The sequence below is a fragment of the Rhipicephalus microplus genome, chromosome 2 (genome assembly GCF_043290135.1).
Source record: "Rhipicephalus microplus isolate Deutch F79 chromosome 2, USDA_Rmic, whole genome shotgun sequence".
Classification (NCBI taxonomy): Eukaryota; Metazoa; Arthropoda; class Arachnida; order Ixodida; family Ixodidae; genus Rhipicephalus; species Rhipicephalus microplus.
Genome location: NC_134701.1, coordinates 106,429,063 through 106,447,621, shown reverse-complemented (window position 1 = coordinate 106,447,621; position 18,559 = coordinate 106,429,063). Strand labels below are relative to the sequence as shown.

Here is an 18,559-nt window from a genome sequence, read left to right as displayed (position 1 = left end):
GTTCTTCTTTGGTCGGTGTGCATTAGTTTCATGACAGACTGCACAAGCCTTCCAGTGAATGCAGTTCCTTTGTCAGTTATAAGGACTTTATGTGCACCATGTCGCAGCACTATCTGGGTCACAAAAAACTGAGCCACTTCATTTGCCGTTCCTTTTGTGAGAGATGACGTCTCGGCATACCAGGTCACGTAGTCGGTTGCTACAACTATCCAGCGCTTCCTAAACGATGACATAGGAAATGATCCTAGCAAATCCATTCTGACCTGTTCAAACGGGACTTTCAGTGGCTCTATCGGTTTCAAAAGACCTGCTGGTTTTAGAGGTGGTAATTTGCGTCTTCGGCATTCTCGACATGATCTTACGTAGTGCTGTACATAATTCATCAATTTTGGCCAGTAATATCTCCGGCAGATTCTTGCCAAAGTCCTACTAATACCCAAGTGACCTGCCGATGGGTCATCATGACACACTTCTAAAATTTCCGCTCGCAGTGATGACGGTATCAGCAGTAGAAACGTTTCACCGGTGTGTTGAAAGTTTCTCTTGTAGAGAACTTTGTTGCGGAGGACGTAGGAACGTAGTCCACGGAAGAAAACTCGCGAAACATCGACTTGCTGCCCCTCTAAGTAATGAATGAGCAGAAGTAAATCTGGGTCCATTCGTTGATCATGAGCCATCTCCGACACATTCACAGCTCCAAGAAATACGGAGTCTTGTTCATGCTAAGCAGACCAGGTCTGGACTTGTGCTCGTGACAAGCAATCTACGTCATTGTGCTTGTGTCCAGACTTCTAGACTACGGTGTTGTCGTATTCTAGTAGACGCAGGCTCCATCTAGCAAGTCTTCCGGAAAGATCCTTGAGGTTCGCAAGCCAGCACAATGAATGATGGTCACTGATGGCTCGGAATTGTCTAGCGTATAAATATGGACGGAACTTACTGATGGCCCATATAACTGCGAGACATTCCTTTTCCGTAGCTGAATAATTATACCCAGCTTTCGACAGAGTGCGGCTTGCATAAGCAATAACTTTTTCTTCCCCGTTCAGCCTTTGAACAAGATTAGCACCGAGGCCAACGTTGCTGGCGTCCGTATGAATGTCTGTTTTGGCATCTTCGTCAAAATGAGCGAGTATGGGAGGTGACTGCAAACGCCGTCGTAACTCAAAGAAGGCGTCTTCTTGCTCTTGGTGCCAGATGAATGGCACACCTTCCTTCGTAAGCCATGTCAGTGGTTCCGCAATTTAGGAGAAGTTTTCAACGAAGCGCCTATTGTAGGCACAAAGCCTCAAGAAACGTCGCATAGCTTTCTTGTCTCTTGGCCTTGGGAAATTTTCAACCACAGTGATTTTATCGGGATCTGCGCGGACACCGTGAGAACTGACAATGTGCCCGAGGAACCGAAGCTCCCGGAATCAAAATTAGCGCTTCTCGGGTTTGATCGTAAGTGCAGCAATGCGAATGGCGTCCAGTACCGTTCTCAGTCTCTGTACGTGCTGCTCGAACGTAGTGGAAAAAATTACTACGTCATCAAGATACACAAGACATGACTGCCATTTGAGGCCGGAGAGCACAGTGTCCATCACCCTCTCGAAGGTAGCGGGAGCAGAACACAAACGAAATGGGAGTACTTTGAACTCGTAGAGTCCATCGGGTGTCACAAACGCCGTCTTTTCACGATCTCGTTCGTCGACTTCTATTTGCCAGTACCCGCTCTTTAGATCCAATGATGAAAAAAGCGAGCATTGCGCAGTTTATCCAACGTATCGTTGACTCGTGGAAGTGAGTACACGTCTCGCTTCGTGACGAGGTTGAGTTTTCTGTAACCAATACAGAACCGCATGGTGTTGTCCTTCTTCTTCACCAGTACTACCGGCGATGCCCATGGGCTTTTGGAGGGCTGTATGACATCGTCGTCGAGCATCTCCTGTACTTGCTTCTTTATCGCCTCCCTTTCTTTCGGAGCTACTTGGTATGGATGCTGACATACTGGTCTAACATGCCCCTCGATTACAATGCGGTGCTTTGCTACAGGCGTTTGTCCGACTTTCGATGAAGAGGAAAAACACTGCGAATTCCTTGATCAACTCCAGAATCTGGTCTTTCTGCAGAGATGAAAGCTCTCGTTCAATATCTATTTTGTCGAGGACACTGTCCACTGTTGAGGGTGTTGTAGGTACTTTTTCTATGATGCAAACGTCTGAGACTTGTACGTAGTCATGAAGCGATGCTATGGCTGCTCCCTTCACCACATGCTGTACCTCGCTGGTAAAGTTAGTCAATAGCATATCAGTATATCCGTTCCGCAGGTTCACTAGACCTCTCGCCACGCGTATTCCCCTTTGTGAGCAGCAGTTTGATATTTCCATCAGCTAGTCCGGCATATTCACGAAAAACGTCGCTTTTCACAGAAACTGTCACGCTGCTACGTGGCGGCACTGTCACACCTTCATCCACAATACGAAGAGACGAAACAATTGGTTGCTCCGCATGACACACTGCAACAGCGTTCTCTGTAGAGAAAGAAACTTGGGATTTCTGCAAGTCGATGATGACACTGTTTGCTTGCAGGAAGTCCATGCCCAGAATTGCCTCACGGGAACATTCGGGGTGAACAATAAAACTGCAGAGGTACACATGGCCTCTTATTCCCACTCTCGCTGTGCACAATCCTACGGGGCTGAATAAATGCCCTCTGGCGGTGCGTATCTGCGGTCCAGTCCAATGAGTGAGCACTTTCTTCAGCTTCTTTGGAGCATGCTACTTATTACTGAGTAGTCTGCGCTTGTGTCTATTAACGCTAAGGTTTCGACGTCGTCGATTCTGACTAGTAGCTCGGATGTCACGTCACCATTACTGTGCTTGTCCGTCATTGTGTCAGTGTCGTCGTCTGATCCGGTTAGCGATGGAGGGTTTTCAGTTTTCCGAAAATCAGCGATCCTGCCTCCACAGGTCGCTAATTCTAGTTTTCCCGTCGCGGGCTTGGTGAACGACGCCTCGGAAAAGTAGATGATGGGTGTGGACTCAGCGACCTATTGCGCATTGGTGCAATCGACCGCGATTCATGTAGCTGAGTGTTTGGATAGGGATAGCGCAAAGAAAAATATTCTTCGATTTTGTAAGGGCGCTCACCGTTACGAGGGCAGGGTGCGCCTGACCCGATGGTAGTGGCATGTCCGATAAAGATGACCTGCCTCCCCACAATTGTAGCAGAGTGGCCACCGGTCTGCCGTGTGCCATACATCACTTTTGCGGGATCTCGATTTTTGCATCGGCGGTGGCGTACTGCGAGGAAAGGTCGGTGAAAGGTCGGTGGCATAACGGGAGCTTGTGCAAAGCTCGGGCGTCTCATATCTTGCCGTATGATTTGCGCGTACGACAGCTGTGGCTGAGGTTCCGGTTGCGTGTGGTGTGGCACCTGAGGCTGCGGTTGAATAATTGCTTGCCGCACTTCTTCACGTACAACGTCCACGATTGAGGGCATCGCTGGAGGACTTTGGGGGAGTTGCAGTTTCTGGAGCTCCTCCTTAACAATTGCCCTCACCATTTCCCGAAGGACGTCAGCGTTAGTGGGGAGGGTCGTTGACTCCGCCCTGACTGAAGAGACGCTGAAGTCTCTGTTGTACAGTCGCGCACGTTGTTGTAGTGTCCTTCTCATGGTCGTTGCCTCGGACCGGAACTCCGCCACAGTTCGTGGTGGATTACGCACCAGGCCTGCAAAAATTTTTCCTTTTACTTCGCGCATTAGGTGCAGCAACTTCTTCTCCTCGGCCATGTTTTGGTCGGCTCGGCGGAAGAGCCGCGACATGTCTTCTATGTACATGGCCACGCTCTCGTTATTCCGTTGTTCCTCGCCTTAAGAGCAGCCTCTGCCTCTTCTTTGCGGTCCGTGTTCGGATAGGTTGCGAATAGCTCTCGTCAGACTTCGCCCCACGACAGCAAGGACGCTTCGTGGTTCTCAAACCACGTACGTGCCGAATCTTGCAGGGCGACGTAAACGTAACGAAGTTTTTGGGCTTCGTCCCAACCATTCAAACGTGCAACGCGCTCGAAGCCTTCAAGCCAGTCCTCGGCGTCTTCAACGGTCTCACCGTGGAAGACCTCTGGTGTACGTGGCGAATCCACAATGAGGTGAGATGGAGATGGCATCGACTGTGTGGCCATCGCAGTGACGCTTGTGCTTGAGGTCTCGACAGGTCTTGATGAGTCAATTAGGGGGCCAAACTTGGGCGGCTCATCACGTAGTCGGCGACTCGTGCGTTGGTGCACAGGTGTCAATTCTGCTGGCTCCAATCTTCTGGGATCTGGGCTTCTTTCCCTTGCCTGTGGTGGGCCTGGAATCATACCCAGCACGTCCACCAGATTGCTACGAATAAATATAGCACCTGGTACTATATAAACCCTTTATTTAGGGCGAACTTGTGCCCGTAAACTTAAAGCTAAAAATGGTCAGCCAAAAATGTCTCTTGCTCGCTGACTCCAACTTCGTCGGTCCCTTCCTCTGCCCCTCGAGTCTGGTGGCGGTCCCGTGGCATAGCATCGTGGCGCGTGCAGGACGGCGTTCCATGACGCGGCTTTCTTGCTACTTGCTTGGCGGCTTTTACGAACGCGAATTGTGGCAAGCATCTTCTGCGATAATCGAGCTGTGGCAATATATATATATATATATATATATATATATATATATATATATATATATTGTAAGAATTCATTGGACGTCATCTTCCTCATCTGTCAACAACCATCATCAGTCTTCGCCCGTTTTTCTTCATCATCGGCGCCATCTTGCTGTTGCTTGAATAAAGCGTGAGCTGAACCGTTGTATTTCAAGTGGTGGAGGTGCTTCCCGATCTCTTCGACCTCTCTCCATCTAAAGCCAACTCCTGGAGCTCCGTTCGGGACGTCGCTTATGCCAGCAGAGCACCATGGCACAAGAACAAGCCCAACCGAACCACCCGCCGGCGCACGAGCCGCCAACCCTAGCCCTGTCAACAACCCCCCTCGGGAGCCCCCAATCTTCTCCGGTTTGCCTGGCGAAGATGTCGAAGACTGGCTCGACAACTATGACCGTGTAGGTGTCTACAACAACTGGAAAGAGGCATCGAAACTAGCACGCGTCCAGTTTTACGTCTCTCAGGTTGTCAAAACGTGGTTCCTGAATCATGAGAGCGACTTCCGCGATTGGTCTTCCTTCAAAGACCAGCTCTGATGCATTTTCGGCACACCGACCGTCCGTTCAAAAGTTGCTCGCAAGAAACTGGCAGAACACGTTCAACATTGCGGTGAGTCCTAAATTTCCTATATTGAGGATGTGCTTGCACTTTGCCGCCGTATCGACGACACCATGCCAGAGGGTGATCGTGTCCGGCAACTTCTGAAGGGTATCGGACCTACCGCTTTCAACGCCCTCGTCGCGCACAACCCTTCGACGGTTTCCGACGTCGTCTCTGTATGCCAGCGTCTTGATACCTTGCAGTCAATCCGCCTGCGACCCGACTTCTCTGAAAACCCCCTGGCAAACAGCATGGAGCTCCGATCCATCATTCGAGCCATAATTCGTGAGGAATTGCAAGCCTACAGTTTACCTCCTTCTAACAACGTTCCCGCTCAACCCGCCTCTAGCGATCGGCGTGGCATTATTGGGGAAGAAATGTCAGCGTTTCAAAGCACCCACCGTGCTCCACCATGCCCCCAACCCGCTTCGTATGCACAGATCGCTTCAATGCAACCCTCGCCGTCTCAAGTACCACCACCTGTGCCTGATCACGAACATCTCGCACCTCTAGTCGCCCGTCCACCGAACCCAACCTAAAATTCTTCCTGGCAGGACCCACGGCCTATTTGCTACAACTGTGGAATTCGAGGACACATTTCCCGGGTCTGTCGACGTCGGCTGCAAGACGAACGTCGTGGGCATGCCGCTTTTGAATGAGACGACATATGTGCTCGAGGTTACTACCATTATGCCGACAGTCGTTCCAACCACCGATCACCATCGTGCGCATTTCCAACACGACCAACAACACACGTGCATCCCGACCACGCTTCCCATCGCCACTCCGAAGCTCTGTTTCACCACTTCGGCCAGTCTCTCAACTTGCTGCCCAGCGATCGGAAAACTAAACAGTGCAGTTTTTTGACGGAAAACTGCATCGCGGCGAAATGACCCAAGTCCTTCTAAACAACCGTCAAACATGTTATTGGTAACTGTGAAAGGTGTGCGGGTGGTGGTTTTGGTGGACATGGGAGCAACTATTTGAGTTATGCGTGCCGACTTGTGTTCTCGATTGTGGAAAGTGAAGACACCCTATCTTGAATTATCTTTGATTGGGGCCAATGGAGCAATAATTAGACCATCGGCCCAATGTACAGCGCGTGTCTTCATTGATAATATTCATCATCGCATCACCTTCGCTCTCTTAATTTCATGTGCTCATGAACTAATTTTAGGTTGGGACTTTCTCTCATCAGCATCTGCATTAATTTCTTGCCGTCAGCGTGTAGTCGAAATGACCGATACCGATCACTGCAGCGAACGCGTCGACGAAAAACCATTGTGTTTCTTCACAGCTTTCGAATCCATACTGCTCCTGGGTCAAGAGCAACTCATCACCATCACTTCTCCGAATATTGCCAATGGTGACGTCCTTATCACCCCTTCCAGCAGCTATCTAGCTCACGGCGTAATAGTCCCCTCCAGCCTGGTGCGGTTCAAAGACAGTGCTGTGATAATCCTAGGCCAAAACCCTACCCCAGAGCCTGTCCTCCTACCCCAAGGTTGTGCAGTGTCATGTTATGTGGATACCCAACCGGTATCTTTTGTCTCTCTCGACGCCTTGACAGCTCAGCCACAACAGGACCAGTCTGTTACTTCCTCCTCTTTTGCTCCCGGGATAAATCCTGACCTTTCTGCTTCTCAACGTGAGGTGTGGCTAAATTTGCTAACGAAACACCAGGCCTCCTTCGACGCCAATGCTTCGGCACTAGGACAGACCACAGTTGCGCATCATCGCATTGACCCTCACGGTCACACTGTTGAACGCGGTCGTCCCTACCGAGTCTCCTTAGCCGAGCGCAAAATCATCGAGGAGAACGTGACCGATATGCTAAAAAGAAACATCATACGACCCTTTGCCAGTTCTTGATCATCACCCGTTGTGTTGGTACAAAAGAAGGATGGATCGGTACGATTTTGTGTTGATTACCACATGCTCAACAAGATTACCCGAAAGGATGTATATCCGATGCCCCGTATAGATGATGCACTTGACTCATTGCAAGGCGCGCAATACTTCTCCACACTTGACCTTCAGTCCGGGTATTGGCAAATACCGATGAACGAAGCAGACAAACAAAAGACCTCCTTTTCTACGCCGGACGGTCTTTACGAGTAATGCTCCCGCCACTTTTGAAAGGATGATCGACACTGTTCTTCGTGGCCTCAAGTGGAAAACTTGTCTATGCTACCTCGATGATATAGTCGTGTTTTCTTCCACTTTTGCTGATCATCTGCAATGCCTAGATCAAGTGCTCACATGTCTCTCCAATGCTGGACTTCAACTAATCACAAAGAAGTGCCATTTTGGCAACACAGCCATAAAAGTTCTAGGACATCTCGTTAGTAAAGATGGCATCCAGCCCTATCCTGACAAAATTTCCGCAGTCCTCAACTTTCCGCGACCCTTTCGCACCAAAGAACTACGCTGTTTCCTTGGACTCACATCGTACTTTCGCCGCTTCATTCGCAACTTTGCCACTACTGCCGCTCCTCACCACAAACTCCTTGCCAGTACCGGTTCCTTCGATTGGAATGATCAATGCTAAGCCTCATTTGAAGAACTGAAGCAGGCACTGACATCGCCACCGGTGCTTGGTTATTTCGATGACAGGGAACCTACGATATTACACACTGACGCTAGTGGACAAGGAATCGGCGCCGTACTCCTCCAGCGCGACCATGCCTTTCACGAGAAAGTTATCGCGTATGCAACCAGCACTCTGATCTCTGCAGAGAAAAGGTACTCGATAACCAAACAAGAGTACTTGGCTGTTGTCTGGTCCATCCGAAAATTTCGTCCGTCCCTACGTGGTCGACATTTTACTGTTGTGACAGACCACCATGCTCTTTGCTGGTTGTCCACAATCAAAAACTTGTCGGGAACTTTAGCCGCTGGATTCTCCGATTACAATCTTATGACTTTGACGTCATCTACAAGACTGGAAGACAACATCAAGATGCCGACGCTTTGTCACGATGCCCTTTGCCACAGCAGTTTTCGGCGCACGTCACATCCCCTTGTCAAAATGGTTATACGAAGAACGCCTCGTCTATATCAGCCATTTCTTCCCTACCTTCATACACCCGTCCGTCAGTACTTACTACTCACCAGCGAGCCGATTTTCGCTGCACTAACATCATCGGTTGGCTTACCGGCGCTTCATCTTCCCCTAATGCCAGGCTCCGGAAACAACTCCGCTTATTCAAGTTGGAGGACGATGTGCTATATCGATACATTTTCCACCAGGAAGGCCACCGATGGGTTCCCGTCGTACCACGCGCACTACGCACTGAAGTTCTGTGCGCTTCCCACGACGACCCGACGTCAGGACACTTGGGTTACTACAAAACATGTGAGCGCATCCGCAGTCGATTCTTCTGGCCAGGTCTTTCCACGACGGTAGCTAAATATATCGCCTCGTGCGCACTTTGCCAACACCGCAAGCGGCTCTCAACTGCTCTAGTGGGGACCCTACAACCACTTTCTTGTCCATCAGAGCCGTTCTCTGTCGTCGGAATTGACCTCTTCGGGCCCCTCCCAACTACATCACACAGCAAGAGATGGATCGTCAACGCCGTTGATCACTTAACCTGGTACGCTGAGACGGCCTCGATCACTTCAGGAACTGCTTCGGAAGTTTCAACTTTCTTCTTGAATGCTGTTTATCTACGTCACGGAGCCCCCCGTGTTCTTTTAAGCAACCGGGGCAAGGCATTTCTTTCAAGCACGCTCAGAGAAGTTCTTGAAGCATCAAAAACAGTTCATGAAACAACATCTAGCTATCACCCGCAAACCAATGGCTTAACAGAAAGATTTCATCGCACGCTGTGTGACATGCTGCCCATGTACATCCGACCAGACCTTCGCAATTGGGATGCATACTTCCTTTTGTCACGTATGCATATAATACGTCAGTTCAACGAACCACAGGTTATTCTCCATTCTTCCTAGTATACGGACGCCAACCGACATCACCACTCGACGTTTCATTCTTTTCGGGCCCCGTCAACTCTTCACCATTCGTTTGCGACCGGTTTCTGTCCCGTATTGCTCGATGCCGTCGTCTTGCCCGTGTAAACACCGAAGCTAACCAAAAAGATCGCAAACATCGTTACGATGCCACTCACCGCGTCGTTCTCTACCGCCCTGGCCACGGTGTACTTCTGTGGTTTCCTGCGCGAAAGCCTGGCTTATGCGAGAAGCTTGAGTCACGCTATCTTGGCCCCTACAAAGTTGTCGAACAGACCTCCCCAGTGAACTACCTTGTCACACCTGTTCATGTCCCCACCCACCAACGCTGCCAAGAGACAGAGATTGTGCACGTTTCGCGTCTCAAGCCCTATCGTATGCGTTCCCCAGCGTAATTCGCGGCCAGACTGGCCGCTTCCGTCGACGGGGAAATTAGTGTAAGAATTCATTGGACGTCATCTTCCTCATCTGTCAGCAACCATCATCAGTCTTCGCCCGTTCTTCTTCATCATCGGCGCCATCTGGCTGTTGCTTGAATAAAGCGTCAGATGAACCGTTGTATTTCAATATATATATACATACATATATGTGGGAGTAATAATTCAGTGGGCCAGTTAGTCTTCATGAAGGTATTCCTGTCAGAGCAAAAACAAACACCCCCAAAATTCATTCAGGGTGCCATCCCTGCGAAAAAGCTGTATGCAAGGTATGCCCACAGATGGTGACAACACGTGAATCCAAAGCGAACATCTCGGATTTCAAATTCTGCATAACTGAAAGCCGTAATTGTGACTCCAGTAACGTAATATACATTCTACATTGCAACATCTGTGGACAAGAATATATCGGCCAAACAGACACGCCATTCTGGCTTCGGTTCAATAATCACTGGTACCATGCCACTTCACTGCCGAAGCTACCTTTATCTAGACATCTGCGCCTGCCAAACCACAGTTTTGAAAATATCAGCGTAACTCTTTTGCAGTCTGGTTTCTCAAACAGACGCGAGCGCGAACAGCGTGAGGCATAATTTATTTTCAAATTTCGAACATTTCTAGCCGGCATCAACGAGGACCCCGAAAACTCAACTGCCTCCGAGAAGTAAGCCAGGAGGAAATTGGTGACAAAGATTGATAGCTGGAGACCAAGCTTTTTTCTGACTGACTCGTACGTGTACACTGTCCTTTCTTGTTTTTTTGTTTTTCTTCCTTTTTTTCTTCCTTTTTTACTTCCTTGTTTTCTTTTTTCACATGCACATACAAAGTGTTTACGTTTGCCTACCACTTGAGGACCATTGAAGGGAAACGGACGAAGATTAAGGGTAAAGAGCCGACCGACCCATTAAGGGGAAACCCTTTCTTTACGTACGCCGTCACGGACCTTCCCGCCACCGCGGCGACAATCTTGGGTGGCCCGACACACGTCGACAACTGAACAGCACGTGATAAGAACCGTATGTGGACGTACACGGACAGTTGGTTTCGTTCTCAGTGTTGACAGTGGTTCTTCCTCTTTTCTACTTTCTTTCGTTTCTTTCTTTTTCTTTTTCGACTTTTTTCTTCCCTTTTTCCTTTTTTTTCTTTTTTTAGTTCCCTCTCACTCTCGCAAACATCTTTCAAGGCGAGAGGGACGCGGCAGCAACGAAGTTTGGAAGTTCATGTCAGGATAACTCATCCCCTGATTAAGGGAGGACCCCTTCCGAAACTGTTGGGAAATAAATATATTTATCCTTGTTGACAACGTTACCGTTGTGCCATATCCCATACCTACATATATATACATATACATATATATATATATATATATATATATATATATATATATAGAAAGAGAGATAGATAGATAGATAGATAGATAGATAGATAGATAGATAGATAGATAGATAGATGGGTGCCAAAAGTGCTTGCAGTACGCAAACAAATTAGTCACTGTAAAACTACTTCCTCAAAATCACTTCGAAAAGATGATGCATAACGCATGTGCCTTTCAGCAAGCATATGTCGTTGTCATATGTTGGTAAATGATGGCAAACAGTACAGGTTGGCGTCTGGACACAACATTATCACCACATCAGCAATTAACGACTGAAGTGAATATAATATAGACCAATTATTTCCTCTGTCATAGGTATAAGTTTTCCTTCCTTTTTCACACACTTGTGTTTTCTCAGACTCCTCAGACTCAGCTTTCGAAGCATTCATGACTTGTTTGAGCCGTCTGGAGTCTTCTATGCAGCTGGCACCTAAGGTTATATGAGGACCATTGACATTATATTAAATACTCTCACAGAAAACTATATTCCATTCACCGATGCATTATCAGATGCAAATATTGGTTTAGGCATTAAATGTTTCATCCTTGCATATCTCAAGCTGGCTCTGGGTGCTCTTTTCAACAATTTTGATATTATATATGATCTTGTATTCCTGTGTTATGCGAAACCAAATGGTTTTGTAACATTCGTTTTTATCAGTGTCAAAGTTGTAACTTCTTCGGATGCTTTTGTAATAAGTACTGCTGTACTAATGGCAACATATACTCAAGCACACATGAATTCAACAACTTAATACAAAGACATGAACGCGGCAATGAAATACATCCTGTTCTTAATTTTGTGTGTTTGTCATTGTACCTTGGAGCGACTGGCTTCCACCACTCTAGACTCGCCTAGTAACTCACCGTAACAAGTAGCTGCAGTTGATATGCGACTCAATGTGGTAAATATACCAATCAGAAACCACAGAGAAGTTTTGCGCTAAATATTTTAACTCTTCTAGAAAACCAGCAAAGGTGATCCATTGAACTTCATCGCTTCTTCTTGAGTGCGACATACTGGCCCATTGCAGATTCTTCAATTTATTCTAGGGTCACAGAATTTAATATACTTATTACAAGCTGAATTTGGCATTGATTTTTCAGTGGGTTTTTGTGTTTTATTATTGATATCTGAGCTCTTCGTTAGCCTCTTAAAAAGTCATGGCATGTTATTTAGTTTCATCCAACAAATCAGCTGTTGAAAACAGGAAAGGTTAACAAAATACAATGTATTCTTTACCAAGAGATTGTCCTTCTCAACGTCAATCTTGGCACGTTTGAGGTCGTTAACATTGGCGAAAGCCAAATTATTAGAAGATGCGAATCGGGCAGCGTCTGCAAAAACTAAACAAGTGGAAAGCATCGCTATTTAGCATTCTAAAGAGTACCATGACCCTGCGACAAAGATAGTGCGAAATAAAAAGGCGGGGTTGCGACATAAGCGTCAGACTTGGTCAATACGCCGGAGGACCTGGCCTCTTTCCATCTCGCTTGCTGAGTACAAATCTTCAGAATTGACTCAATCAATTCTAAAGCGTGGCACCGCATAAGAAGTGCTGGGAGAGATACCACCACAAGACACATTTTTAGTTATTTTATTTTTGTTGAAGGAGACGGCAAGAATGCAGTTTATAAGCCAGGGTATCAAGTTTGGCATGTAAATATATTTGGAGACGTTGCAAACGCTGCAGCAATAAACTGTCAAAATAGAAGACACTGCAAGTGAAATATCTATCATAATATGTTATCAAGTATACGGTCAAAAACGTGACCCTTCAGTATATTGCCACGTGTCCACGGTAATGAACATAATATGATCAGTCAAAAACAAAATACTTTCTTTCGCGAATTTTTGCGAACAAAAAAAACGAAGTGACTTACTGAGTGCTACGATACGCTCCTAATGGTAGTGCCAGATATATCCAATTCTTTCTCCCCCTTCCTCATTCTTGTTAATTTGTTTTATATATTCTGGTTTATCGCAATCTTCTGCAATTTTTCACGTTTTTTCAAAGGAACATTATTATTGTTCCTATCTACTTTCTCTTTATTTTTTTAGCAAGCGTTGTGAAAAATTATCTATTATGAGGTACAGTGTGGCCAATCCCCCATGTTGGTATGAGCCAAGATCTCCTAGGAGACAAGACAAGATACCCTCTAACGCAATCATGAGCGGATGGTAACCTCATCGTGCGTAATACCCGTTGCTTTATGGACACGCCTGAGAAAACCTTTCAGCGTTATAGCTGACACTATTTTGAGTTCCAGCAAAATTTGCGAACGTGTGCGCGCTGAGCACAATCTATACATAACAATCGGAAAATATGTTATACATGTCGTTGCATCCTGGGGTGCTCTGCAGGATGGCCCGGGTTTGGAGAAATTCAAGGTCTTTCTTTGCTTTGATGACACGTCTTTTCAAACTACGTAACTGTTCGAAAAGGTCAAAGCCATACCTCAGCACATGCTGCATGCTATCGGTCATAATGAAACGCGCAGCCCCGTCAAGGAAGGCCGACAAAGTTGAGCGGTGTATTCAAGCTGGAGGCATCTTTTTTTAATTTATTTTTTATTCCAATCAGTGAATAAGTGCAATTATCAAAGAAACGTTTTTTGCCAACAAACTCTCCCTGAAGTACGGGTCGTTTCAGTTCTTTTTTAAGCCTTCGAGAGACCCCTAAAACCTAAATTGCAAAGTCGACATACTTGTGTTGCCTAACCGTCCTTGTGGGGGCACTTTTGACAAATTATTAGTGAGGTGTGTTACCTTTATTATATGTACTTTAATTTCACGTTAAGAATGAGGGTTCGTCTGAGTTATCAACACTAATCGACATCTTCTTTAGTTTGGCGCAGACAGAGGCCCCACGTGATGTTACATGATTAATTAAGGCAGGCATTGTTGACGTCAAAAGTAATATCGGGATGCGCACAATACCTCGAGTAGCATCTGGCGAGGGCTTTCTCTTGTCGCCCGTCACGCTCGTTTGTTGAGCCGCTCTCGAGGTGGTTTCGGTTGCTTGTGCGAGGAATCACTTTCTTTTTTTCTGACAGGCGGGAACTCAAAGCAATCGCATCGTTTAATTCTTCCCCACCCAGTTGTCTCAGATTTGAAAATGGTGCGCTCAGCAGCATCGAAACTTCAGCGCATGCATTGCTGGGTCTTATCAATTACTTTCTTGTTAGGGAAGTTGAGATAGGTACCGTTTGTAGCGAATGTGATCAGATTGTTTCCCCTATCACACGTGTTCAAGTGGGACGCACTGTTTACGAAGGTAACGGGGTAATCGCTAACTCTGTGATGTGATAGAGCCCTCTCTTGCATTACACTGGAATAATTTTTATGTTTGCGACACCTTTTCCCGATGTTGAGTTTACCAAATGTGGTAGCTACTGAATAATTTTATGATATAATATTTTATACCTTATCAATTTATTTCGACCTACGTTTGAGAACTGCAAGCCTTGGTGTGGCGTCTAATAAGCTTTTAGTGCGGGCGTAATGACGCTGATTGAGGCGTATAGATAGAAGACAAGTCGAGTCAAGGTGCCTACATTTCCCTTTCACAATCGTTGTCTTGTTTTTTTTTTGCATCCAACACCAAGCAATATTTTTTCTTCATTTTTTTTTGCGCGCAAAGATAATACTTATTGCAAAGCAATACAATATAAACACCCTTCTTTGGGTTCCGTAATTTATAAATAAATATCTTGGCATGCGCATAAATAACTTAAGTTGTACAACTGACGTAAGTTAAATCATCAACAATGCTAATCCCATGCTCGGGTACTTCCAACTCAAATTTTATAGCACATCGTTCCTTCAAACTAACACGCTATAAGTATCTCATACGCTCTGAACCTGAGTATACCTCTGCCATATGAGATCTTAGCGATGCTAACGTTATCATTTCTGTTGAACTAGAACAAAATATCTCTGCTAGATTCACCATATCTAACTATAACAACACTGCCAGCATAAGCTTCATAAAAAAAGAACGTCACCTTTTGTATGGAATCAGTGGCAAAAAATCACCCATATTTTTCTATTTCAAAAAATGTTCTACCAATAAACACTTATTAATTACCTCATACCCGGCCTATGTACGTTTCGAACCGTGTTTATAATCGTAATAAGGTATAGGAACTGCATATTATGACACTATGTCTTTCAGTCGTACATTTTCTATACGTCTCAGCTTTAAAACCACCTTCCATCAATGGTTGCAAGTATCACTTACTGCAAAAATTTTCATGAAATAATAATTACACTGCACAACCAGGATAATGTCTTGTCTTGTCGCCTAGAAGATATTTGTTAATACCCGCAAGGGGGATTGGCCACATCGTACCTTATAATGAAAAGTTTTTGTACAACGCTTGCTAAAAAAAGAGGGAATAGTTAAGAACAATAATAATGTTCCTTTGAAAAAACGTGAAAAAGCGCAAAAGAATTCGATAAAGCAGAATTTATAAAACAAATTAGCATAAATGAAAAAGGGGGACAAAGAATGTGATATATCTGGCAGTACCACTAGCAGCGTATTCTTCCGGTTGCCTGAATGAATTTATGTAGCGCTGACAGAATAGCACTCAAGCTCGCACCCAACTGACTGGCTCCAAACGATAAAATGGTAGATGTTTTACCTGGCAATCTGAGATACCAATCAGTCTCTCAAGAATTATTTGGCACAGTGTTACCGCTGCCTATTGCTCCTGTTTTTTTATCGTCTTCATTTCTTGAAATAACTACTATTTTTGTATATTTTGAAGAAATATGTCGGACTTGAATTAACTACACTGTTTTGTTTCTATTTTTCGTGTGTATCCACTTCCCGCTTCAATATCATTGCCATGAAGCTATTATAAATATACAAATAAAGAAATCTGTAGCAAATATTCAGCCAAAGACACCTTTCTGCGATCAATACGAGACACGATATATCCATGACCGAGGTGGCCTGAATTTGCGTTATCAATGGCTGTATTTACAATCAAAAGGGGAAAGTTGAATGTACATTTAGCGATGACATGATTCTGAGTCGAGCAGCCAGATTTTCACTTTGCTGTGTTCGTAGCGAACTCAGTTTTACTGATCGTGTTTCAACCGAAAAGAACCTTTTTTATCCGACTTGTATTCGTGCTTCCTGAGCTCAGAATGACGTCAATTCCGCAAAACGTTTTCCGTAACTCACGTCGAAACTCGGAGGTTCCAGGAAAGCAGCATGCTCTTGAGGCCCATGCTCTTGGGGAGAATACAGTTCTGCGATGGACCTGCTTGAACGATACTTTCAATGAATTCTTTACGCACGGAAAATAACCTACATTTGTAGGCCGCATCTACTGCATATTTTACGTTTCTTGAATGTGCGTTGGAGAGGTACATGGCATAAATCGGGTATTCAAGCCACTACAGGCGATCGAAAAGCCATAGTGTGCAACACAGGATGGCTCTATGACTCCTATTCCCTCTTGGATTTTTCTCTCCGAGAAAGCTTATATACGTTCGCGTGGAGAAATCACTGCACTAGATTGCTATCTACTTGATGACATGGGTTTGATCACCGCAATGAAGACAATCTCCAAAGAACAACTCACACCAGGCGTGGTAGAAATACAAGCTTCCCGCAGTTTCTCCGCTGCACTGAGTATAGGCGCACTCAATGGAGGCACACGATCTATGTATCGTAGACGATTGAGCGTGACATGAGCTTTGTTCTACAAACGATGAGATTTGTTTTCAATCGCTGGCGCTGGCTCCTCCCGTCTTCATTTAATAAAGTAGCTAATCAAGTAGCTTCTTTGGAGTCTCAGAAGAGTTCTTTCACCGGCTACATAAATAATGCTTTTTAGATCTAAACCAAGCGAGCATTAGCGCATGTACTGTAGAACAATGAAAGCAGCGCCGCGTACCATGACTTCCCAGCTAACCTTCAAGATATACTTTCATACACGTCTTCAAACTTTTCAGGTATAAAAAGCCCGTTGGTGGCTTCTCTATGTCGGACCAAACAAACTTACTCACGGTTAAAGTACTTTCTAATGCAGATTCGGAGCGTCGACGTTTAGGTGTTCTGATATTGTGGCAAGTTGGTACGTACAAATTGAGAAAGACGTGTAGGTAAGTACAGTTTCATATCACTCTGTACTTTCGAAAATCCTTTTTAATAAAAACCCGTCATGGTATTCTAGTGGCTAGGACACAAGGCTGCTGACCCACATGGTGAGGAATTTAATCCTGGTAGCGCTGGTCGAATTGTTATGGACACAACAGCTTTTGAGGACCGTGTGCTTAGATCTAGGAGCATGTTAAAGAACTCTGGTTGGTAAAAAATTTGCGAAGTTTTCTCACACGGCATCTATCATGGTTTTGAGAATATAAACCTCAGCAAATATTATTATATTACTGTTTCTACCTAACAGATGCCTCCCAGCATTTTATTGTAAAAAATAATTTTTGTGGTCAATGATGTGAGTGTAGATAAGACGGACTCGCTGAACCAATTTCTGGTCCTGCAAAACAGTGCCTATGTAAGTGTTTCGCTAAGTCATCACACCAATGAGAAGAAATACTATTGGGGGGAGTGGGACGTACTCGCACATTAATGGTAGGAATGTGTTGCTTGTTTTCATGTATTGCTTATTTTAGGTCGCTCAGAAATAACAGTCATTGGTATCGATTCACTGCTAATGCCAGGCGCAGAAACAGCACGCTGTTTTTGTAGAGCGCGATGGACGAGAAGTGCAGTGGCTGCTCAATCTTGGCGTAACACTTAGTAGTAAGGGTTTTGAATTCGGGAGACTGCAAGTGAATGAACTCAAGGACCAGTGTTTTTTAATTGGGTTTCCTTTGTTAGAACCTGAAGACGTTGTGCACAGATACTTGTCTTCTTTTTGTAGATATGTAGATGTAGATCCTAAACTTGCGGCTCACACCCACCATGGGGGTTGGCCGAAAATTGGATAGCTTAACAAAATGAAATATATATATATATATATATATATATATATATATATATATATATATATCTTGAAATACAACGGTGCAGCTGACGCTTTATTGAAGCAACAGCAAAATGGCGCCGATCATGAAGAGGAACGTGCCGAAGACTGATGATGATAATTGATAGATGAGGAAGTTGACGTACAATGAATTCTCACACTAATTTCCCCCGTCGACGGAAGCGGCCAGCCTGGCCGCGAATTACGCTGTGGAACGCATACAATAGGGCTTGAGACGCGAAACATGCACAATCTCTGTCCCGCGGCAGCGTTGGTCAGTGGGAACATGAACAGGTGTGACACGGTAGTTCACCGGTGAGGTCTGTTCGATAACTTTGTAAGGGCCAAGATAGCGTGACTCAAACTTTTCGCATAAGCCAGGCGTTCGCGCAGGAGTCCACAGAAGTACATTGTCGCCAGGGCGGTAAAGAACGACGCGGTGAGTGGCATCGTAACGATGTTTGCGATCTTCTTGGCTAGCTTCGGTGTTTACG

The 18,559-nt window shown here is 45.5% G+C and overlaps 1 long non-coding RNA gene across 1 annotated transcript in view; it reads right to left on the bottom strand.

The window, feature by feature from the left end:
• Nucleotides 1-12,076, bottom strand: part of LOC142785421 (uncharacterized) — an 82,402-nt gene extending 70,326 nt beyond the window's left edge. Inside the window, exon 1 of the long non-coding RNA XR_012888962.1 lies at nucleotides 11,928-12,076. This is a non-coding gene — a long non-coding RNA (uncharacterized LOC142785421). The remainder of the gene's footprint in view (nucleotides 1-11,927) is intronic.
• Between the last annotated feature and the right edge of the window lie 6,483 nt (nucleotides 12,077-18,559).